The sequence below is a fragment of the Dasypus novemcinctus genome, chromosome 6, assembly GCF_030445035.2.
Source record: "Dasypus novemcinctus isolate mDasNov1 chromosome 6, mDasNov1.1.hap2, whole genome shotgun sequence".
Lineage (NCBI taxonomy): Eukaryota > Metazoa > Chordata > Mammalia > Cingulata > Dasypodidae > Dasypus > Dasypus novemcinctus.
This window is the reverse complement of record NC_080678.1, coordinates 62,607,926-62,634,891: the sequence shown is the minus strand read 5'-3', so window position 1 is coordinate 62,634,891 and position 26,966 is coordinate 62,607,926. Positions and strand designations below refer to the sequence as shown.

The window sequence follows — 26,966 nt, the reverse complement described above, 5'->3', positions numbered from 1 at the left end:
GACACATACTCTGGATATGGATTTGCATATTCTGCATGCAATGCTTCTTCCAAACTGCCATCTGTGTACTTACTGAATGTTTTATCTACTGCCATGGCATTCCACACAGCATTGTTTCTAATCAAGGAACCCATTTCACAGCAAATGATATGCAGGAATGGGCACATGCCTATGGAAGTCACTGACCTTACCATGTTCCCCATGAAGCAACTGGTTTGATAGAATGGAGGAATAGCCTTTTGAAGACTCAATATGGTGTCTATTAGGTGGCACTACCTTGCAGGACTAGGACAGTGTTCTCCAGGAGGCTGTATATGCTTTAAATCAGCATCAACTCTTTGGTGTTTTTTTCTCCCATAACCAGGATCCATGGATCCATGGGTCTAGGACTCAAGGGGTGAAAATGAGAGTGACACCACTCACCATTACCCTTAGTGATCCATTAGGGAAAATTTTGCTTCCTGTCCCTGCAACCTCAAACTCTGCTGGTCTACAGGTTTCAGTTCCAAAAGGAGGATGGCTGTCACCAGGGAACACAGCAGTGATTCCATTGAACTTGAAGTTAAAACTGCCACCTGGTCACTTTTGGCTCCTCTTACCTCGGAATCAACACTCAAAGAAGGGAATTATTGTACTGGCTGGAGTGATTGATCCTGACTACCGAGGGGAAATAGGACTGCATCTACATAATGGGGGTAAAGAAGAATTTGCCTAGAATACAGGAGATCCTCTAGGGCATCTCCTAGTACTGCTATGTCCTATGATTAAAGTCTATGGAAAATCATAACAATCTAATCCAAGCAGTACTAACAATGGCCCAGAATGTTCAGGAATGAAAGTTTGGGTCACCCTACCAGACAAAGAACCATGACCAGCTGTTGTGCTTACTAAGGATAATGGAAACATGGAATGGGTAGTGGAAATTGGTAGTGATAAATATGAACTTCGACCACATGACCAGTTACAGAAACAAAGACTTTAATGGTCATGAATCTTTCTTCCTTGTTTCATTAGGATTATGATTGTGTATGTACCCAAAATGAATTTCTTTGTCTTCTTCCCCCAAATTTCCCTTTATCATATGACAAGTTATGTCCATTTCATTTCATAATATTTGAGGTTGTCAAGTTTGAAAATGAATATTACCCAAGAACTGGCACCCTACTCTGTATGGAATTAATGCATTTCCAGTTGTATGCAGGAAAGTTGAACGTGGTGAGGCAGAAACATATATATGCATGTCTTATTCTTTTTACTTAGAGACTAAGTATGGTTTAAAGTAATGTGTATGGTTGCTGAGTTGACAAGTGGTAGACTGCGAAGGTTAGGCTATTGTGTCAACTCAATCAGTTAATTGTGCCCAGTTGTTTGGTCAAGAGAACCCTGGGCTAACTGTAATAGAAGGGCATTTATGGACTTTGGTCACCATTTGACTTGACTGCAGTGGTAAATTATAGCTAGCTGGTTAAAATTACATCAATCAGGGAGATTGCCATCAGCAATGACTGACGCTTAACCCAATCAATTGAATCCCTTAAAATGGAAAGTGATTCCAGCATTGAGAGAGAATTTCTCAGCTTGTCTTTGGACTGTCAGCATCTCTCAGAACTCATCAAGAACCTTCATTGAACTTTCATTGCATGCCCTGGTTGCAGCTTGCTTGTGGAACCTGGACTTACGCATCTCCATGGCTGCATGAGAAACTCTTATAGAATCATACACTATTGACAGATATCTCTTGTTGATTCTCTTTCCCTAGCGAACCCTGACTATTACACATCCCTATTATTGACCCCTAGCATTGATATAGTATCTTCTTTGATATTGATGTGAGAATATTACAATATTGTTAACTATAGTCCATAATTTACATTAATTCTGTTTTTCCCATGCATGACCATATTCTTACCACCTTGTAATAGTGACATATATTTTTTCTACTTTACAGAAGAACATTATTTTATTTGTACTATTAGTCAAAATTCTCATCCTCTACTGAGTTCACTATGTTATACAGTCCCTAGATAATTCCCTAACTTTCTTTCAGTTGACATTTATGCCCCTAGACTACCCCTTTCAGCCACAATCCCATTTAAAAACCAGCTGTTCTAGTTATATTCACTATATTGTGTTACCATTAACTCTATCCATTTTCACACTTTTACAGTCAAGGTAACTAAAAATTCTACATACATTAAGAATCAGTACCCCTTCTCAGGCTTCCCTTGTGGTTCCTTGTGGCAAACAGAAACCACAAGGAAGCTAGAAGAGTTTCACTAATACCAGATAATATAGACTTTCAAAAAAAAAAGTGCTATCAGAGGTAAAAAGAGACATTTTTTAGTGATAAGAGGGTCAATCCATCAGGAAGATAAAACCATGACAAAAAAATGTTCTTCCGACAACACAGCATCAAAATGCATGAAGCAAAAATTGAAAGAATTGAAGGGAGACATACAAATGCAATAACAATATTTGGAGGCTTTAATACCCCACTTTCAATAATGGATAGTACAAGTAGACAAAAGATCACAAGGAAATAGAAGAGTTGTAGAACACTACAAATCAACTAGATCTAATAGGCATCTATAGAATCTTCTACCCAGCATTAGCAGAGCATATATTCTCCTCCAGTGCACATAGAACATACTAGAGGATAAACCATATGTTAGGTATAAAACAAGCTTCAATACATTTGAAAGAAATTAAATCATACAAAGTTTATTTTCTGACCACAGTGGTATGAAATTAGAATATAATAACAAATGTAAAATTTAGATATTGGAAAACATGTGGAAGTGAAATAACACTCTCCTAAATAAGTCAGAGGAATTCACAAGGGAAATTAAAATATATGTATACATTTGAAATGAATGAAAAAATGGACATACCTTAAAATCATACAGAATGCAGCTAAAATAGTGTTCAGAGGGAAGTTTATAGCTGTAAATGCCTATATTAAAAAAATGTCAACCTATAACAATGTTCTACCTTAAGACACTGAAAAATAAAAAGGCAAACTAAACCTAGAGCAAACTAAGGAAAGAAATAATGCAGTTAGAGTACAAATTAATGAAATAAAGAATAGAAAAACAAAAGAGAAATTCAGTATAAGCTAAAGTTGGTTCATTGAGAAGATCTCATATGTTAACAAAATTGGCAAAACTTTATATACACTGACAAGGAAAGAGTAAAGACTCGAATTTCGGATTCATAGACTACTGACCTTACAGAAATAAAAAGACATATAAGGGCATGTTATGAACAACTGTTCAGTGTGCCCACAAATTACAGTGACTCCAGAATATATAGAAAATTTTAAGAGACCTGCATATTCATTTTTATAGTGCCGATTTAACAAATTACCAGTTATTGGTTTAAACCAATGGAAATTTATTATTTTACACTCTGTAGTTTAGAAGGCTAATAAGGGTCTCACTAGACTAATAATTGGTTTTGGCAGGACTGAATGCCTTTTTCTAAGATCTAGGGGACAATTTGTATCCTTGACTTACCCAATTTTTATAGTCCAGCTGCAATTCTTGGCTCACTTTTTCCATTTTCAAAACCAGCAATGTTGCTTCTCTCTGTTTCTCTCTTTCCGTCATGTCTACCTTTGACCACAGTTGAGACAAACTCTTCATTTTAAATGATCTATTTTATTTTGGACTTTAGATTAGATTGGTCACACATAGATAATCTAGGATATTCTCACTTTTTGGAGGTCCTTAATTTAATCACATTTGCGAAGTCCTTTTTTCAATATAAGTAAACATAGTCACAGGTTACTCGGATTTGGGTGTAGATATCTTTGGGGGACAATTATTTCTGCTTACCACAACCCATAAAAAGGAAGGAGACTGGACTTTTAACTTAAGAACTTTTCACAAAGATAATTCCTGACTCAGATGGCTTCACTAGTAAAAAAAGAAACAAGAAGAAAAGGAGTGATCATATTTCCTTGGGGGCATTTCTCACAGTTGTGGCATGTAAGAATAGCCTAGTTTAGCATAATAACTATAGTTCCAGTTAGATTAAGTAATATGACTAAAAATGTAAAAGTGATAATGATTATGAATTTTGTGGTAAACAAAGTATACTCCTGATTAAAGAAATTCAATGTACCTGAAGTTAAACAGTGAATTATAAATTCAGGAAGCCAATATATGGGTATCATTTGGGGGATAAAACTGCAAAGGTAAGAGTTTTTACATCTTATTTTGTGGGTAATTGGGAGCTAAGATATCTGAGGAGGAAAAAAAGGTACATTCCTTTTATAAGCAGGTAATTGTAGTAGGTGCTGCAGTGACTCCTGGCACCCAACTGAATTATGATAAGTGTTAATGGAATTGAAGGGTATAGTTTTCAGCAGCCAAATATTTATAAAAGCAATTAAACACTGTGGCCTTAATTACTGGAAACATGGACAAATATATATAAGTGGTTCATAATAAATTATCTGATTGTATTGTCCCTTGGCACCAAAGTATAGTTCAGTGTGATCTGCAAAGTTGCAATGAACATAGTAATTAATATAGAATTTTCATCTGCCCCTTGTATGAATTTATGATGTGTTGCCTAAGATGAGTTTTGTTTCTGTTTTGTACTGAATACAATGTATTTTTAGTGTATTCCAGAAAAATTATCAAGTGAGCTCAATAAAAACTTTATTTCAAGATTTTATAGCCACCTAGTAGTATTAATATAATGTTTTAGTATATTACACCACTATTCTATGACCTTTCTTTTACTGAATGTTTTAAAATAATTTTAAAATTTTGAGACATGTTTAAGATCACATGACGTTAAAACCTGTGTCTTTGGCAAACATTCAAGGAATGAGCTAAGAACAGGGAACAGAAAACTCACAAATTGTAAAATATTATATATATAAAATCACAACTTTATTTTTTGAAGGAATACTAATTTATGTAAAAATTCAATTTACAGGATATGTATCAAATGATTTTTTAGAATGATAACTGTTCTTTGCTACTGCAATCAGGTTTTGGATAAGCTTTCTACATTTCTCTTCTTTCTGTTTAAGATACATTGGAGTAAGAATGCAAATAAATGAGCATTTTAATTTACATTCACAATGTGTAATGGTATCCTAACCTCAGTACCTCCTGAACACAGGAACAAGTGATAAAGCAATTGTCTACAGATAAGGATTTCAATTTACTTTATACAACTTTCAGAGTTATGACTGGGTCAATTTAAAAGGAAAAGTGTTACACTATAATAGCAGCTGTTCTCTGATGAAGCTTGCACATAGAATCCATAATTAAAATATCCAATTAATATTCACCATTGTAGATAGGATTTAAGAGAGGCCAGCTTCGTAAGGGATTTTATCAAGATTTGCTTGGCAGGAAGAGTGTACTAATTACGGGAAGCAAGGAGGTTTTTTGAGTTTCAAGCTGGCAATTGGCTTCATGGTGATGAATTCCATATTTCAGACATTTTGTCAAGGATGGAACAGTAGGGCTACCTTCTCTTCTCTCTTGCTCTTTCTTCCTACTGTGTGTGTGTCAGATTGTGGGGGGGGGTGAGCTTGAATCTTTCTAATGTACCCATTAGGAATAATCAGGTTCTTCTTTTCTTATACCTGTTCCTTTTAGCACCTGGTCGGGAAATGAAAGAGGAGAGGTCAGGACCTGGGAACAACATGAAATGTTTCATTTATATAAAAACAGTCACTGCTAGCAAACCCCTCAAAAATTTCAATTAATAACTACTTTCAATTTTTCAAATTATTGAGGGTAATTAAGTACATAAAGTCTAATTTGAGTGAAATCAGAGTGGTCTTTAAGATGGTACTGCTTTCCCAGGTCAAGACTTGAATTACATCTTCCAATTTCCTGAATGATTCTGGACAATTTGCTAATAAGCCTCTCTAAACTATAGAAATCATTTGAGAAAAGATACATGAAATACTTTCTGAAACTACAAAAAACAATCCATATCTATGGCCTATTATAATACTAGTGAAAATTGCAAAAGGTAATATAATCACAAAAATGGTGATTATCCTACCAGCTGCATCTTTATCTCTCTCAACAGTGCTTCTAAAAATTCAGATGGAAGAGCAGTGATTCCTGCCCTTTTCTAAAATGTGGAAGAAACAGAAATGAGACTATTTTTAAGGCAAGCTGGAGGAAATGAGCAGGGCTACATAAACTCACAGCTGATCATCTGCCCTGGAGACTTGAGGGGATCAATAATTCAGCATGACCAGAATCTTTTTGAGGCTGAAAAGTTACATTGTGTATAAAATTATCCCAGGGATTCCAATTATGTAGATTTGGAATACAATACAAGAATCTGAAGCTCTAGCAGTTACCCAAAGTGATTTAGTACCACACATTGAGGGACATATATGCTGACCTAATTTCTTCTACCCAACAGAATAGCCAAAAACATGGTTCTTTTTAAAACATAACTGAGACTATGGTCCCAGATTAATCATAGTTGCACACAGTAATTTGCCAACATCAAGTTGAAGTGGTATGACTAAAAGAGTAGTACCTCTAAGGTCAGAAATCCTGAGTATAATTCCCAGCTCTGAAAAATACTATGTCCCAGGAAATCATTTAACCTGGATTTGCCTTCGTTTCCTGGACTATCAGAGGGAGACTAACTAAAACCTTTCACAAGGTCTTGGCTGAACATCAAGTGAGAAGATATTTGTGCAAACATGCTATAGGTAATTCAGTGTTATACACATGTCAGAAGTTGTATTATTAGTATTACTAGGATTATATTTTGCTTTGAGGTTAAATTCATATTTGAATTTAGGTGGTTATTTTTAAAGTAAGAGAAATCACATCATGAATCACATGAAATAAATTACTTGTTTCTGTTCAACAGAATATTTTCCAGAAAACATTTGCAAAATGACAAGTAGAAACCTGCCAGAATGACTGAAATCAGAATATAATACAGCCCGTTGACTTTAATTTTTCATATGACTTTTCAAAGCCTGTGAATATGATTTTGAAATACTTACAGGTATTTAACATAAACATTAAGTTACGATTTGATAAAAATCGTTACTAAAGGATAATTTAAAAATAAGACTCCAGAATAATAGATGGCATATTCACAGAAGATAGGAGATTTAGTAAACATATAGTCTAGCAATCTTGCAATTATTGTTACTAATTCATAATTCTAGCAACAACAAAGTACAATTTATTCATAAGGAGGAAAATTGCCAAAATCTTTTATTACTCAAGGAATCCATATACAATGGATTAAATGTCTTATTAAATGTTTTATGTTATTAGAAGATTCATTCATTTCATCAGACAATAGATATTGAGTTCCTACTCTTTATAGGCATTTGGAATGTGGAAAGGAATATAAGCAAAGCCTTCAAACATCTTTACACTCATGAAGATTAAAATATAATAATTATAAAAAGAAGTCAATTATAAGGCTGACGATTTCTGTATGGTAAGCAAAGTACCAGGTACAGGTTCATTAAAAGGGTATCTAAGTGAAATGAGGTATGCCAAAGCAGGTTTGCCAGAAAGATCATAGCTGTGTTGAACATTGAAATTCAAGTAAAAGGAAAACCAAGAAAGATATTCTTGGCATGCCATTTTAAACCCAAATGATCTCTAAAGAGACCAGGCTGATAAAAAAAAAAAAAAATGAATAGAGCAGGCCTGATATAAAAAGTAGAACTGTTGGGACTGTGGTGAACTGGACAATGGATTCTTTAAATGGTTATAGCTGATTGTTGCTATGTGGGATTGCAGGCTCACTGATACCATATATTCTAGTATTTAAAGAGAAGTGAGATATTCCTATTTTTGAGTGAGATTTTCAGGTTTTAAAATATGATAACTAATCTAACATTTTAATCAAAAATTTAATAAAAAGGGCAAACAATGCAAGTCTATTGAACAAATTAGCTCGTGTCACCTTTTAAAATTTCTTCTATAATCAAGGGGTGTAGTAAATCAAAGGAGGTATGAAACAACTTAGGATAGGAGTTCCATAACTATCCATAAGTCTATTATGTGGTAATGAAGATTCGTGACTATCCAAAATCTCTCTCCAACTTCAAGAAACCAAAAAGTATTTCAATAAAGAAAAAAAGTATGTGAGAAAATATATTTGACCTAGACAACTAAAAAACAAACATACCAGTTAAGAAAAAAGTATGAACTTTGGATGAGCTTCTACATGAAGATGTTGAACATTGCAGTACTCTAGACAGCAAAGAAAAATGGAAATGTGTAGGATACAAACATATATTCCTCTAGGTTATGTATAAAGGTCTTTTATTACATCTAAGAAATATAGTATGAGTCAACCCTTGTAAAATGAGTCCTTACACAGGGTTTCAGTTGTGCAAAAAGATATAAAATAAGGTGACACATCAAAGAAGGAAATCCCATAGATATATTAAAGAGAAGAATGAGGCTTCAGTGTAGATGCATGGTTTTTAACATTTATATTTTTATTACTGATGATATGGGAATTATCTCAATAAACTGTGGGCTAATTGATCAAAAAATTACTGGTGTTGACTTTCCAAAGCCCAGAAAAAGCCACAAACATGAGTTTGACAGTTTCAACTACTTCTTGTATGGAGAATATTTCCACATATTCCATTCTGGTAAGTCTGCATACTTAAAAAAAATAACAGAGAAATTAGGTTCATTCTGAGATTCTTATTCATCAAACTTGTCTCCAAATTAGAAATTCACTGCTGTCAACTCACTATTGTTAGTGAAGACTTGGCTGATGGACTCTGCAAATTTTATATTTGTTTTCCTTGTTGAACAAAAAATTACAAGGAAGGAATTCTTTGAAAAGACCAAGACTTTTTGCAGAAAGCCTTTTTCTATTAATGCCAAAGTCACTCATTTTATTTTGGGCATCTGATAATACCTGGATGCCCCCAACACCTAATGCATATACACACTGAAGAAATGAATTTTACTTTGTTTCTATTGTCATGCTTATCTGAAATAATTAGTTAATAAATTGGAAAAAGGGTAGAAAAGATGGGGGAGAGAAGAACACTTCATTTATTCAATTTGAGAATGAGATGAGTAAGGATGTGTACTAGTCAGATTAGATAGGGGAATGAATGTATTTTCCCCTTCTTTTGCTTTTGAAAAATTAAGGATTCTTTTTGCTCTTAAAAAAGACAAGAGTCAAAATAGTCGTGGTGACAAAAAGAATAGAAATGAACTTTAAAATATTTCAAGGACTTTACTTCCGAAAGATAACAGAGTTTATGAACATTTTAGTGGTATCTCCAACTGAGTAAGTCGTATAGGATTTGTAACCCCATATGGTTTTCTGTAAAATATTCTTTGTTCATATTTCATACAAAGTAATGTTTAAATTCCAAACAATTGGGTTACACATAAATGGGGGGAGATAACAGAGGAGAAATTTAAACATGTCTGTTTCAGAAGTTCCATTTATGTCCAAGCCATTCAGTTAAGTATTTACTGAGAGCTTTCTAGGTAAAAAAGAGACACAGATAGAGAAAGACAGAAAAGTAAATAGAAAATTGTACCATTATCTCCATAAGGAGGTACACATGAGGTACTATAAAACATGGGAAGATTTTAGTTTTGAGGTTTCAAATTTTTGGATTTCAGAAAAAGTATTTTAAAGACAGAATGGTTTGAAGTTATTACATAAAAACGGAGAGTATATGAGGCACAGAATAAGGGTGAAATTATTCTAAGCAACAAGAGTTCATCCTTTGAGAAGAACTTCAAACATTTTCTTCTTGCTGTCTGAAATAGCCTCACATGTTTCAGATGTAGACTCTTGTCCTTTAAAGTGCTTTTACATATGAAATGAGCGCAGGCAAAGCTTTGAGGAAAACAATGGAGAAAATCACAAAGAAGTAATAGTGGGAGAGAGATATTTTAAATACCAGTTTACAAAAAAAAAAAAAGCATAGGCATATAATTAGCCTCATGTAAATGTATACTGAGGAAATTAATCCTGATACCCCCCCATAAGATATGGGAGTAAAAATGGATCATTTTCCTTTATTTTTGAAATCATGTCAAGGAAAGACAGATTAAATCATGTTCAAGGAAAACCTTCCTCATATCCAAAGTATAATTTTAGGAACCCTGGCTTTAAGTCTTCCCCAAATTTGAGAGACTACCACTAATGTAATGTCAAGTTCTTCAAAATATCAGGTAGTGCTGCTCCTTGTTCTTTCTTTAAAAAACAAGGAGCAGCAGTAATAATTTCTAGCCTTATTTAAGCTACATTACTTAGGTGTGCTTGAGCTAAGTGTGCAAACTACAGGGACAGTAACTGAGGCACAGTAAGCAAGTGAGCTCAGCTTCAGATTGTCATTTGCTGTATTTTGCCTGTTGTTTGTTTTACTTTTTATGATGTTACAATGAGGCATCCAGGAATAACTAGAAGACTGTCATTCTGTTCTTAGCAGATATGTTTGCCTGTTTGTTCAGACTTCAGTTAAATTCTTGGCACAATTAAGTTTTGTGATTTCAGGAATGTATATTTTTATTGATTCTCCTCGATATCTCTTCACATACTGTTGGTAGAGACTGTTTGCTAAATCCTCTAAATTAATATATTCTATGTCTACTACTAAACCTAGAAAATATTTCGAGGCATGCATATAGTATTCCATTATCATATATTACAGATCCCCTGTCCAAATGCATTTATATACCTATTGTCCATCTAATAAATTGCCCTTGCCCAGTATAATAGGTTTCCTTTCTGATGATTTCTGTTCCTCACTACCCCATCTGCTGCATGAATCTTCTAAATTTCTTATCTCCCAATGAAAAGTAGCACATTCTACATGTATCTTCCTTCTTCTTTTCCGGTTATTACTTCCTATCACATACTACCATGTTCCTGTCAGGACTCACCTGCTTGGCTACATGTGTTTTATGCCAAGATGCAAGCCATCCATCAGCCCCCATGACTTGGGAAGAATCCCAATAATTGACCCTTTTCTATTTTGAGGAAATATCATAAATCAGTGATTATAGTAATTTCTCTTCAATTTAAATTACCAATTTTCAACTTCTTCCAATTTGGGAAAAAAAAAACAGTTCAATCCCTGTCAATGAATTAGAAAATAGAATCACATTCTTGAAGGAGGGGAAATTTAGCATATAAAACAACCTCAAATATTAAGAAATAAAATGATGGCTTCTGTTCATCAGACTGGAAGAACATGGTAGAAAAATATAACTTATTCTTTTCTCATTATACACTGTTTTAGCTTTAAGAAAAGTAGACACATTTTTGCATTTTATTTTTAATCATTTTCCTTGTTAAATTTGCTATGCACTTAAGCAAAAAGTACATTTGGCAGTTATGAATATTTGCATTGATATCTGTTAGGGAATGATACTACACTCTCTTTATATATACCAGATTTAAATTAGAACACCACTTTTGCTCTAGTTACCTGTATACCAAAATATATTAAAAAGAGGAAACTCATAGAGGCAAAAAAGCTATTTAGTGACTGCTTAAGTACACTTTTGGGGAGAAAGTAATGTTTGTAGCCAAATAAAAATAATGAAAAGTAGGCAGTCTTGAGATATCTAATGGGTGCAAACTCCAGCACCACAAGGAAGGATTTAGAGTGCTTCAGAATGGGGTAGAAATTTTGATAATACAGATAATTTCAGTTTAAAGAAGGAAGTTACCTGCTTTTTTCCCCGGAAGCTTGTACTTGAAACCTATATGATTTTAAAAAACCATTGAAATTGCATATTTTCTTCTTAAAATTTTCTATTAGTGTTTAATCTTTATGTGGACTCTGGTTACTAAGCTCATCTGCTAGTCATCTTATGAAAATGCATTTCCCAGAGTACTCTGCTTATCCACAATGAATCCTCATTTATATGGAATACATGAATTAACCAACAAATGTGTGATTCCTATTCCCTCTTAGAAGAACAACTTTAGAAGTTCACATAAGATCTATATCCATGAAAGCCCTCTTCTGTCTCATGGACTAATTTTGTCCATATGATTTTTGAAAAGTTTTATCATACGCCTATTTTCATCATTTTCCGAAACAGAATCTGGATTCACAAATATTTGTTGAATAAATAAGTGAATTAAAATTAAAATGCAAAATCTCAGTGGTGAAAATTAATCATTTATTTTTATATAATAATTTAAGAAAATATAGATTGAATGACATATTGATTTGAGTGCTATCAAATCCTGCATCATTAAAGTACAAACATTATTTTCCTGCATTTGTAACACGTAGTTTTCCAGTATCTGCTTGATGATTTCTGGTGATAAGTATCTTACAAATGCACAAGGCAGTCAATTCTATTGTTGAGATTGTCTGTTAAAATGTTTCTTCCTAATAGTTAGCTTAATGTTATTTAATTCTCTCTTGCACAGTGAAACACAAACTAAGTCCTCTACCTTTTGATAATATTGCTCATATTTGGAAAAATGTATCCCTTTATTCTCTCCAACAAGCTAAGTTTCCCCAGTGCATAAATGATCTGTTATATTATATTGGAAGATCAAAATTCCTTAAATATTATTTAGTCTTACATGTAACTAAATAGTTTTAGAGAAGGTAAACTGTGATTTGCCAGAGTTTATACGGCCATGTAGTAAAAGATTTAAGACTAGAACCCAAGTTGTAGATTAAGTGACTAGCCAATTATCTATCAGTTTATGCCACAGACATCTTCAGATCTTAGATGTGCTGTTTATAATAATTTTGTAGAACAAGGAGCAACTTGGTCATACTTGCATGCATGCAATACAATAATAAAATAAAAATACTGGTGGTAGATTGCATGATTGTTTCAAATTATTTACTGATTATCCCTGTGATATCTAGCTTGTCCAAATGACTTGCTTTAGTCAGTGATATGGGTTCAAAAGATATATATGCCACATCCAAGCCAACCATGTCAGAGCCATAATATGTCTCCATCTTTGCTTTATTCTGCCACAAGAATGGTTATGTTCCAGGTAAAGACTGTTTCTTCAACTTGATCTCCAAATAAGGATGACAGAGTTGTAATCAGCACCTGTCAATAAATAACATGAATGAATAATAAATCTTTGTTGTCATAAGTTCCTGAATTTTGTGGGGATTTTTTTATCCTAACTCTGGTAGATGGAATTATGTACTCCCCAAACCCATGTTCATACTCTGTATTCCTGTGGGTAGGAATCATTTGTAAATAGGACCTCTTGAAGATGCTATTTTAGATAAGGAATGGCCCAACTGAATGATGATGGGCCTTAATTCAGTTACTGAGATCCTTAATAAGTATAAGAAATTCAGACAGTCAGAGAGAAAGTCATGGGTTGAAGCTGGAAGCCAGAAGTCAACGGGGCTGGAAGAGAAAGACAGTAACATTGCCATTACTACATGACTGAAAAGTCAAGGAATATATAAGGATTGCCAGCCAGCCAGAGCTGGCTTCTAGCCTCTGAAAACATAAGTCAATCAATTTCGGTTTAAGCCAAACCCATTGTGTGATATCTTTCATAGCAGCCAGGAAACCAAGACACCAACAAAGCCTGGCAAAGCTGTGTGTTTTATGAAGGGCTTAATCTGTGTGACCTAATGTGATCTTCAGCACAGACCTATGAATGAGGCCCACTTATTCTAATTTGTGAAACAGGTTTATGGCATTCCCTATTTCACTGCAGTAGAAAATTAAGCAGCCAAGTTAGAATGTCTTTTTCTTTTCATTTATTTTTTTTTAATTTTTTTAATTGTTTTCTGAAGATACATAGATCACAAAAAATGTTACATTAAAAAATAAAAAAGGGAAGCAGACTTGGTCCAATGGATAGAGCGTCTGCCTACCACATGGGAGAGCCGTGGTTCAAACCCCATACCTCCTTAACCTGTGTGGAGCTGGCCCTTGTGCAGTGCTGATGCATGCAAGGAGTGCCGTGGCATCCCCCGTGTAGGGGAGCCCCACACACAAGGAGTGCACCCCGTAAGGAGAGCCGCCCAGGGCGAAAGTGCAGCCTGCCCAAGAATGGCACCATCCACGCGGAGAACTGACACAACAAGATGATGCAACAAAAAGAAACACAGATTCCCGGGGCTGCTGATAAGGATAGAAGCTGCCACAGAAGAACACACATCAAATGGACAGAGAGTAGACAACAGGGGGGAGGGCGGGAAGGGGAGAGAAATAAATAAAAAAATAAAAAATAAAAATAAAATAAAAGAGGTTCCCATATACCCCACCCCCTACTCCCCATCCCCCCTCTCCTCCTACATCAACAATTTCTTTCATCATTGTGGCACATTCATTGCATTTGGTTAATACATTTTGGAGCACTGCTGCACTGCATGGATTGTAGTTTACATTGTAGTATACACTCTCCCCCTGTATTTCAGTAAGTTATGGCAGGATATATAATGTCCAGCATCTGCCCCTGCAATATCATTTAGGACAACTCCAAGTTCTGAAAATACCCCACATCACATTTCTTCTTCCCTCTGCCTTTCCTCAGCAACTACCATGGCCATTTTCTCCACATCAATGTTACAGTTTCTTCCATTACTAGTCACAATAGTTCTACAGTAGAATACCAGTAAATTCACTCTAATCCATATTTTATTCCTCCATCTTGTAGACCCAGGGATGGTGATGTTCATTCTACCTCTATATTGAGAGGGGGCTTAGATCTTACATGGTAGATTGATGCAATTCTCCTGCTTGGAGTTGTAGGTATTCTCAGTTCCCTGGGGTGGTGGTTGACCATCTTCACCTCCTTGTTAGTTGAGCTGGGTAAGTCCAATGAACCGGAGAGTAGGAGTTGAAACTCTGTTGAGGCTAAGGGCCCAGCTGGCACATGGCCAGTCCAGAGATTCAAGTCTCCTGAGTATACATCAACCCAAGTGCCAACCACAGGTTCAATAAAAGTGACAAAAGAGGCATGTATAGAAAGGTCACATCTGAGTCCAACTCCATCACACTCAGGAACACACTTTCCAAAGTAGGGCCCACTGACAAGGCACTGAGCTCCAGAGCCATCTGCCATAACTGTAGAACCTGTGTGTCTCTGTAGCCGTCAGGAGAACCAGTACCTGGGGTTACATCTACTCTGGCTGTCTCTGGGATCCTCCTGAAGCATGCATAAGCACAACCCCTCTGATGACCTCCCAACTCTTTTTTGGAAGAATCTTAGCCATATAAAAGCATTTGTCTTTACCATTTCCCCCTTTTATTCAAGGTGTTTTTCTAGTTGCATCACAAGTTAGTGATTGGTAGTAACCCCTCGGCACCAGGAAGGCTTATGCCCCAGGGTCATGTCCTACACTGGGGGGAAGGTAATGCATTTACATGCTGAGTTTGGCTTAGAGAATGGCCACATTTGAGCAACATGGAGGCTCTCTTAGGCACCCTGCAGCTCTAGACCTACCTGAAATTTTAGCCACATGGGCTCATAAGCATTGTCATCAGTATCAAGTGTTCATCATTGGACCATCCTTCTTCACTGGTCTTTGCATTTGTACTTGGGATATTGTTGCTGTTCCATTGGGGAATGTGACAGAGGTTCCCTGGCTAGGAACTCAGTACTCCCTCAGTTGTCATTTGTAATTGTAACTACTATGAAAATTCCCAGTGAATATCTGAACATTTTTATATACCCTATATACATGCCCTGGATAACTCCCTCCCAACCATGTGTCCCCCATTAATAATACCCCATATCATCATTCCTCTCCTGCCATAATTGAAACCCTCTGTGGTCCAAAACCTTCGAAAATGAAGCCAATTATATTGCCAAATTCAATTAATAGGAAAATGAAATAGTAATGATAGGTTTAAAGATTAGAATACATACTAATTTAGAAAAACTAAAATAAAGTAAAAGTAAATTGGGGTATTAAAAAATGAAAAATATCATAGAACTTTGTTTTTAATGTTTTGCGTTTCATCACTATAATAGGTATTACCTTGTATGTACAGGGGCAAGTCAATTTCTTTCATTTCTTTCTCATTGTCTACATTCTCTTTTTTTAATTTTTAATTTTGTCTTCAAAAATGTCGTAGATCACAGTAAAGTCAATATACAATAGTCAAGATACAATATAGGGGACTCTCATATAGCCAACATCAAACCCTTTTCCCCCTTCCCCAGCAATGATCTTTTTATATGTTCATGTTGTATTTGCTGCAGTTGATGTACAGATATTGAAACATAGCTACCATACATGGCACCATTTTGGTTTACATTATGGTTTATATTTTAAACTGTTCAATTTTCTAAATTTTTTGTTACCTTATGGTTTACATTTACTCTTTAGATGTGTTCTAACTTCATAGAAGTTCCACATAAAATGAGCAAATTTGATCTTGATTCTATGTATTTACAAAGGAAATCTCAGATTCAATTAGTAATATTTAGTAATCAGCTGGCTCTGGTGGGAGTAAAATAGAACTTTTTTTTTTTTTTGCATCGTAAATATTTTCAAACCATGACATTATAGTAGATAATCAAAGCTAATAGAAATCCTATAAAAACTAGCTTGTATCAATTTCCCTAATTCTACCATCCAGGTCTTCCTAAAATATTTATCAATTTTGAATTTTGCTCTGTAAGCTATTTCTTTCATTCTATTTTTCAGCTAGAAGATGTGCAGATAAAAGTTTAGTAGAAAACCAGTGTTGTATTTACCCCTGTATCAATGAACAAAAGTGAATTTGCATGCAATACACCTTCCAGGAAAAGCATACATTTCTGTTAATTGTTCATACCTTTGGATGACCCAAATGTGCTATTGCAAAGGCCCATCACTGTGGAATGAATTAAACTTTTAACACTTTTGAATGTAAATCCATTTTACACTCAATACTTTGAAAGGCTTCTTAGATGTGTGCAATGTTCCAAAGTATTGCCTGTATTACAATGTACAATTCTACCTAAATGAGAGTTGCATCCATCAGCCATGTGGGATCGAAGCTCCTTCTCGATATAGAGGTAGAGTGAACATCACGAACCCAGGTTCCACAAGATGGAGGAATAAAATACGGATTACAGTGAACTCACTAGTATTCTTTATATAGTCTTTTTAATTAGAGAAGTTGTAAATTTACAGGAAAATCTTACAGAAAATATAGAGTTCCCATGTATCCCCAAACATTATTAATACCTTGCCTTAGTGTGATACTTTTGTTTCAATTGATGAAAAATATTATTATGATTATATTGTCAACTATAGTCTATGGTTTACATTTGGATTCCCTATTTGTATTATACAGTCCTATAGATTTTTTAAAAATTTTATTCTAATAACATATATACAACCTAAAATTTCCCATTTTAGCCATTTAATGTATATTTTTCAGTGCTCTTAATTATGCACAAAATGTTGTGCTACCATCATCACCATCCATTGCCAAAACTTTTCCATAGAAATGTGCAATGCTCCTAAGTTTACAAATATACTCTTATATGTGATTAGTGAGAGAAAGATGATAGAAGTGCTTCAGAGAACTGATCATTGAAGTTTAATAAATATTTTTCTCATTGCCTAATTTAATACTGCTGTGAGCAGCATGTAGCTTTCACCCCCTCAGTTTTCTTCATTACTTTTCGATACTTGAATATATAACTCTTACAAAAGATGGGGTTACACACTCTCTGTTTTCTGTGATTTGCAATTCTCCCTCCGACATTCTAACCCAGAGAGATGTGATTATAGAGTTGTCTTATTGAGACAGTCAATTTAGAGATGATGGAAGTCAGAGCATAATTATAAGCAGGACTCATTAGACAGAATTAAGGTAGGGCATATATTAAATAACACAATAAATCTCAACCCTTGCCTAGCATCTGGATTTCTATTTATATGCATCTATAAAAGGCAAATCTTTTCCTTCAAATGCTTAGACTTTCTAGTGATGATTCCAACTAAGATCATTCAAAAGCAAACTGAGAAACCCTCTTTAGATAAGGAAACGTGTCAAATATAGGATGTGCCCCTCTTTGCCAATGCAAGTACTCATCTGACCAGATGGAAATCTCTATTTCTTGTCTCAATGCATACATACTCATACACACACACACACACACTCGCCCTCACACACAGTACTGTTAAACCAAAGCAAAATGAAACTCCACTGAGTGGATCTCAATTTCAATTGTTGCATAATATCAATTAGAAAGTTAAGAGCTAAATTCATCCAAGGAATGAGAATGAAATAGTACACAGAGAGGCAGGCTAAGATGGTAGAAAGAATTAGTTTTTAAAAGTTACAAATAAAAGAATTTACTCTACTACTATATTCTCCATGTATTAGAGAACTGTCTAAAAAGCTTTTTCTACCTAAATGAGGACAATTATTTTATTGCAATAATGGACAAATATTTTTCTTCATTCAAAAAACTTATTGAAATTGCATATATTGGCTTTTATAAATAAAAATTCTCTTTTAATTTAATAATTTAGGAAATTTCCTTTATAAAAACTATATAAATCTCCTGAATTTTCATATTGTTGATAAGTATGTGGGTAACTTAACTATAATAGCATTTGGTTACAATGTTTACACCTATTAGTGTGCAAACAGGTAAACAACTGCTATTAATATTATGTAATGACACTCACTGTACCATTACAGACAAAACTGTAAGTCAAAAGGTCCAGGTCAGAAATGAAAAGAAAGTCATGTTGTTAAAACCTAGGATTAACACACCATGTGTTCTGTCCACAGCCTATATTAGTAAAAGTATTAATTAAAAAAAAATAGTTTGCTGCAGTTAAAGACTAATGAATGCTTAACAGAGAAAAATCTGGCAAAAGTTGACAAAAGGTAAAAATTTATTTTAATTGAACTTTTATCACTGTTTCAAAATATTACCATCAATGAAAATTTTAGAGGTAAAATTTCACTGAGCATTCCTCTAGTTACTGTGCTTTTTTATCCTTTATTCATTATACTTGAATTATGCTTTTCATAATCCCTCTAGTAGATTTATAATTGCAATTTATTGGCTTATGGACTTTCTTCACTGAAACCACTTGACCTTATCTTTATTGAGACCTCATTTACTAAAAATATTGAAGGCTCTGATAGGCTTTGCTTCTGAGAGATAGTCTTGCTTTAACTTATTTCTCTCTGGTCATTGTTCTTAGAGTGTTTCCTTTTCATTGACTCCAACTTTCATTAGTTCCCTTGAGTTCCAAATCTGACTCATTTTTTCCAGTACCTCAAGATATTATGGGCTGGATTATTTTTGTCCTATGACCCTTCTTTTTTTCCCATAAGAAAGTACATAAAGTTAATCACAGACCTGATTGAGGTGCAATTATATGAAATAGGGAGAGGAGGGAAGGGCTACAATATTTTTACCATAGAACATGATGGCTAAAAAGAAATATCCCCACAGTTGAGGGGTATGCCATTATTTTTCTGTTTTATTTCTGATACATACATTTTTCCTGTGTCCTGATTTCTATTACTATTACTTGCATGGCTTTTCACAAATTGCATATTAAAGGTAAGGTGATTAGTGGGAGGAAGGATTAGGGCTTTGAAGTCTGTTCTTCATTCACTTCTGGCTTGTCTCATTATATCAGAACAGTACAGTGGTTGAGAGGTTACAATCTGACTTGAATCTTGGCTCCACCATTTTCAAAGTATGTACTTAATCCCACTACCACCTGCAAAATGGTGATATAAATTATAGCTACCTCATTGTTTTGTGGGGATGATTTTAAAATAAGTGCCTGGGAAGCAGCTGCAGCTCAAGCAATTGGGCTCCCTTCAACCATATGGGAGGTCCTGGGTTCAATTCCTGGGGCCTCCTGGTGAAGGCGATCTGGCCTGCGTGGCAAGCTTGCCTACACAGTGAGCTGGCCTGCATGGAGATCAGACCCACATGGAGAGCTGGCCTATGTGGAGTGCTGATGCAACAATAGGACACCATACAACAACAACAAAAGAGACAGCAGAATAGACAGTGAGAGACAACAGCAAACCAGGGAGCTGAGATGACTCAAGCAATTGACTGCCTTGTTCCCATGTCAGAAGGTTCCAAGATCGGTTCCTGGTTCCTCTTAATAAGAAAACAAGGAGAGAAGACAAGCTGACACAGAAGAACATGCAGTGAATGAACACAGAGAGCAAACAGAAAGCACAAGTGGTGGTTGGGGTTGGGGGATATAAATCAATAAAATAAATCTTTAAGAAGTAAATTAAGTAAGTGCCTGGTAACTCCTGTATCTGGATCTCTTCTGGATCTCTTTCCTCTGTTCATATTTTCTCTGAGAGCAATGGAGGATCCAGAGACTAGTATTACCCTTTAAGCTTGAATATCCAGCCATGTTTTATGTTTTCTGTTATATCCATTGCTCAATTTCCCTCTTATTTAAGTCAATAGCATTTTAGGATTCTTATAATTTATAGCAAAAATAAGTCTTAATTGTTGAAAGACAATGAGTTTTAGCTTCAGTTAGAGAATATATTCTTCCCCCAAAAATAGCCATGATGAAAGATGAATGGCATGGAGTCTGAATTTATCCTGTCTAACTACCTAGAGACCTGAATGACCTACCTCAGAATGGAACTACCAGAAACAATGCAAATGTAAAAAAAAAATTTTTAAGTCTTCATGGGTAGTAAAGGAGATGTTTAACTACATCCTTCTCTAATTATTTTTTTAAAGATTTTTTAAATTCATTTTTTAAAAAAATATTACATTCAAAAAATATGAGGTCCCATTCAACCCCACCGCCCCCACTCCCCACTCCCTCCACAGCAACACTCTCTCCCATCATCATGACACATCCATTGCACCTGGTAAGTACATCTCTGGGCATCGCTGCACCCCGTAGTCAATGGTCCATATCATAGCCCACACTCTTCCATGTTCCATCCAGTGGGCCCTGGGGGGATCTACAATGTCCCATAGTTGTCCATGAAGATGCCTCACAATATGTCCCTTTCTGCCATCTGAGCACTCATTGCATCTCAGAAAGATCTTTGCTTCTTTTGTTTCCTTAGTTCTAACTTTAATTCATCTGGTAATAATTACACTGCCCTCTGACCATTCCCATTTGCCCTACTTGAGTAAAACAGTTATGTAAATTTTCATCTTGTTAGTTTTCTGATGGGGATAAATATGTATGCAGAAAACACATAGATAGGATTCTGATCTCAATCCTGAGCATCAGGATCAGATTCTCAAAAGTGGTAACTGTTTTAATTTGTTTAAGAGTAATTTATCATTTTCAAAGATGAAACCAGGGGGGAAAAATTCTCTTTTTCTAAAATGTGGGCCATAAAACATAATATAGGTAACCAAATAAGAGGAAAACAAAAGATTCATATAATGCCACCTTCTTCTGACCCACAGATTACAAAGTGACTTAGCCCCACAAGGGGCAGGGGAGACTACACTCTAATGACAGAGGTGGGTACAGTTGATGTCCCTATGACTTTGGGTCTTTGAAGAATCCTGGATCTGCCTCTTCCATCCAGGGGCAGGGTAATTCTGTCAGAGATCCCAGAAATGAAACAGTAGGCTTCACCAGACAGCATCCTGGGGCTAACATTGGATAGTACAACCTTTTATTGAGAAGGCCCAGCACTTATAGTGCATGCCATACATAGATAAAGCTTCCAGTTATTGCAAGTTATATCAGTATAAATCCAAATGTTTTTTACAGTCCAAAAACAATTTCCCTAATTCAATCTATTGCAAGACATAAATATGCACTATTTGGATTATTACTATCCTTACAAATGTATACATATTTAAAGGGCAATTTAGGAACAAAAAGAGTAATTTTCATAATACTTGCTTTGAAGATACTGACTCCACAGAAGTGAGCATTCCCATGGAATCTTAGCAATGATAATAGCAGCACAATAATAAGGGTCATGTGATTCAAAGGGCAGAAACAAGTAGCCCAGGTACTGTGAATGACACGTGTAAAAACTTTGAAAATAGTCTGAGTTCAGTATTTGAAGTCTTTATCTCTTGGTGATGCATTGTGGAAATAATTTTCAAAAAATAAAGATATGGAGTAGTGCTGGGAGGGGACAGTTTAATGTATAGGGAAGAAAGGATTATTTTTCTCATTCATTTCCTTCTCAAAATATGTTGGAGAGTAAAACCAAAGGAAAAAATGACATGCATATTTATATTTAGAGAAAATCAAGGATTTCTAGGGAGACAATTTACTCACTTGAAAACATATGTGGAATACATTTAATGTGTTATATATTCATTTTTCTAATCAATTTTGGCTTTCATGTTTGGTAATTACACCTTATTTACCAAAGAGAAAATTATTCATTTGAATTATAATTGAATATCCAATAGCATACCAATGTACTCTCATAGAAAGAAATCATCTCTCCTTTTTTCTCTGGAATCTCCCATGGAAGAGAAATTCAGATGTGATGTTGTACCACAAAAAGGCAGAGAATGAAGGGTTGCATGGATCCCATGGATCCATTAGTCTTGTGGCCTATATACTGTGATTGTATTCATATTTAATGGATCCTTACTATTTTCCAGACAATTTGCTAGGTTTTGAGGAGAAAATAATTATTAGGAACTGCTCTCAGAATATTATAGTCTCACTATCTTATAAGGAAATGAACATCCCCATGATTTACCACATGCTTTATTGACAGTGGGAGCTGAAGCCTATGTTAATCCAGAGATGAAGGAATTAATGGTGAGATGTGGAAGATTTCTCAGCAAAAAAAAAAAAAAAATAGAATTAGGACTCTTTGATGCATGTGAGAGAAAAGGTGCTCTTTGGGTCCTGAAGAACAAAAATCTGATAACATTATTCTATGTTAATCATTTATTATTGCATACTTGCTGCCTAGTATTACATACCAAGGTTTACCTTTATAAATCAATGTTCCTTACTGTTTGCCTTCCCAAAATGTTCTGTACTCTCTCTTATTCTCCTCCAGATTAATTTCTAAACAAACTGACCAAGAGGATGATAGACCAACTTTGAGAATTAATCAAGGACCTAGCAGCACTTTGCTAAGTATTGTACATCTATCTCGTGCAATTCATACAAATCCTAGAGTCTTAATTCTGAAAATAAATAAGATAACACAACAAAACAAGATATCCTCAGTCTCTGGTCATTTATTCATTTATTTGTTTACTTTAACTTGAACTTCATAAAATTATTAGCTATTTTGAAATGAAAGTATATTGTAATACTATTATTTTAAACTAAAGCAGAAAGGAAACTAAAAGATCTAGTCCGTGTCTGACCCCGTTATACAGTTCTGTACTTTGAGAGAGTATCTAGAAAAAACACACACCTAAGTAAGTATTCCATTGCTCAGTATCCTGGTGCAGATATTCAGTGATATGAATAATATTCTGATAATTTCAAAAACACAGATTAGACGTTGGTTCTCTTTACTACCTGGGAAATTCCTAAATCACCAGCTTTTGATACCTCTCCCCTGTTCCTCAGGAAATAGTGCACTTAGTGTTTTGGTATTTTATTGCTGATAGGAATGCTACTCTGACCTTAGGATGAGGGAAAGAATTTTGCCTCTAACAACTTTCTCTTTACTGTAGACTTCCCACATATATAAAACTTAGATTGTGTATTGCTGCCCTATGAGAGGCAAAAACAGTTTTATACAAATTAGTCTGAGTATATTTAGAAGTTAAATCTGAATATATTTAGAACTTAAATCTGTTAATCTGCTATATTAAAATTGATCACTATATTAAAAAATGAAATGATGAGGAAGCAAATTATGTATTTATGATATATATGGAAACTAGTTTTGACAAAGCAACTTTGCCTGAGTCAAAGATCTTCATCCCTGTTCCATCCTACAGGCGAGAAGTGAGACCCCATTTCATATTGGAAAAGACAATCCTATCTGGCTTTCTCAGGATTGTCAAAATGCCTTCATTCATAACTTGGTTTCCTGGGATAGCCTTGCCTTCTTAGACTTCCTGTAACTATCCTAGGAGCTGGCATTTCTCAAACTGTTTGCAATTAAGCTAACATTGTCTGAACTGTTGCAAAGATTCAGAAATGACCCAGAGATCAATTAACTTTTGTATTAGCAATTAGGGATGGTGGGTGTGTGGAAGAATCATAAATGTATAATTTTACTTCTTTGAAATTTGCATTTGGAAAATGCAAAAGCTAAATATACCTCATAATTTCTCTACTACATTAATGTGCATCCTGGGTTTCTATTTACATTTCTATGAAAGGAATAAAACATTTACATGTGTTTATGATGCTGAAGTAAGAGTTAAAATAATTTAATGAAGAAAAGCCTGTGTCCCACCTCTAATTTCATTTTCTTGTTTAATCCTTGCTTGAGGGTAAGGAAGAAGAAATGCATTTGATCTTGTTTCCCTATTTCAGAGTATCAGCATCTTTATAATGTGACACAGTACAACTGAGGAAACAAAAACTTGGATGTTAAAGTCAAATCTTAGTTCTACCATATTTAAAAACTGTGGGATCTTGTTCAACCTCTCCAAGCATCATTTTACTCATGTGTTTGAATGGGTGACAGAAATTTCTGCTTCATAGGTATCTTCATCTGCCAAGGATGCCAAGACAAATACTATAGAACTAGTTGGCTTAAGCAACAGGATTAAGTGTCCCTCAGTTTTGGAGGCTAGATGTCCAAAGTCATGGTATCAGGAGGCTATGCTTCCTCTAAAATCTGGAGTAGTTGCTAGTGGCTTGCTGGTAGTCAGGCTCTGCCTGGGTCATGTGGTCATTCCCTACAGTCTCTTCCTGTGTTCAACTTCTTCTAATTTGTAAGGTCTCCAGTCATACTGGATTAAGGCCTACCTTGAATTATTTTGTCTTAAACTTCTTCAAAAATCCTATTTACTAATTAATTCCCCACTACAGGATCAGGGTTAGGGCTTGAACATGTCTTTTTGGGGGGAAGCATAATCCAATCTTCAACAATAGTTTAGCTGTGTGGCCACTGTAAAATTGGTAATAGAGAGTGCCTAATATATATGGTCAATAAGCAAAGGCTGATTTAAAAATATAATTTTTACTTTCTCCCTATTTTATCCCTGTCCATTTTATATTTCTTTCTTTCTCACTTTTCTCCCACCCTCTTGTTTTCTCCACACTTTACCTCTTGCCCTTTCTAATGAAACACAGTACTCAAGCTGGCACATAGAAATTTATCAGAGATAAGAAAGTGGGTGTGACTGGAGTAGTACAAACAAAGCTTGGGGAAGGCTAGAATAAAACAACTTCAATTTTTGTCTGTTTTGCTTAACTGGTAGTCTGATATGTTCAGTTTTTCCTTATATCAAGGTTGAAATTGATGTAGGTGCCATGGTCCACTTTAAAAGTAGGGAAAGACAAAGCATGGCTATCTTTATGTTACTGTCTAGTTTGTTGTTATGAAGATACATCACTGTAAATTAATTTTAATAAAAGCTGTAATTAAAACAGTTATAAAACTATTTTATTACCTTATTATGTAGATTGTGTTTCAATTCAAGATTATTAAAAACCACAATATCATTAAACTTAAACTAGGTTAATTTAGGATAGAATATATTTAGAATAAGCATAAAATACATTTTGGCATGATAGAATTAAAGATAAAAATTGCAAATAAGTAGTTCCTTCTCTGGTTATGTTTAGATGGAATGTAAAATTTATTGGAGTTTTTGTATAAAGTACAACATTAAAATAGTGTGCAGAAACCAATGAATAATTTTGGTGCTTTCTTTCATCCATAAGATTTAAGCTTAAGATTTGAAATGAAAATAATATAATATTAAATTAAATATAATTCCATCAAAGATTGTCTAATAATTTTCCAAAGCTCAAGTTTAAAAAATGGCCAAGAATTTCAAATTTTCTTTTGTCAGTTTGATTTCAGAGCATGGCATCCCTTCCTTGACATATATCAAATCTAATAAAAGCCATGTACTGAGGATATCAATATTTTGTTAAAATAAGTAGAGCAAGTTCCCAATTAAAAGCAGATAAAACACATGCTACAAAAGAATTGTTTATTATTTATGCTGTAATAGGAATGATATTTATTGGCTAGAGTGCACTCAGAATAAATGACTCCTGTGTTACCAATTATATACCTTGACTTTGGCAGTCTGTTGTTTTACTGGTGTTGAGGGTGGGACCAAGCTCATTCTATGCTCCTGAACATCGAGTCCTATCATTTAAGTAACTCCTGAAGCACTGCTGTAAAATGCAGCGGTACAGAATGTTGTGTTTATGCAGAAATGACTTTGCTTAAAACATGCTTTGAAACTTATTTTTTAGATTTCATTTTTGGTTTTGCAGTAACAGAACTATATTCTACTTACACGGAAGACACTCCAAGGGGGAATCAAAGTGGTCATTATAGACTTACTTACTCTGTTTTGGAAATCTGAATGGCTATGATCTTGATACATTTTCCTTAACCCATGAATAAAGAAGTCAGCTTAGGCTGGCTGTAGAGATCACAAGTTATGCTTTGCAATCACTAAGTTAAGCACTTGGGGGATCACACAATTTGCCATTCTAGCTTTCACAAATGTTACGTATCTTGTTATATTTGATAGTGTAGCCATTCCCATAAAGATACCCAATGGTGTCCATTTTATATTCATGATACTTTTCTTACTCCACCCCCCACACCCTGCCATACTCTTCCTCCTCTATGTCACCTGCCTGCAACATCCTTCATAAGGATACTTTGGCAGCAGTTTACTCAAGTACACAAAGTCCGGTGGCTGACAGAATCAAGCTGCACATCTATGGCTATTTGTAGGGCCCACGTTCTTTCCATCCCTCTCTTCCTTTTGTAAATAAATGATTAATGAGATAGAGCAGAATCAGGGCACAGGCATTCAATGAGCTTAAAATATTACATATTAAGAGTGCATTACAATGTATGGGAGCCATGATGATATGCATGTTTGTTTTGCAAGTTCACAACTTTTACTAA

At 34.8% G+C, this 26,966-nt stretch overlaps 1 protein-coding gene and 1 pseudogene across 1 annotated transcript in view; both read left to right on the top strand.

Annotated features, from left to right (window-relative positions):
• LOC101441123 (protocadherin-15) overlaps window positions 1–26,966 on the top strand; it is a 1,917,137-nt gene that overhangs the window by 721,968 nt on the left and 1,168,203 nt on the right. The gene's annotated exons all lie outside the window — the stretch shown is intronic.
• Window positions 517–26,966, top strand: part of LOC131278885 (cyclin-dependent kinase 1 pseudogene) — a 77,687-nt pseudogene continuing 51,237 nt past the window's right edge.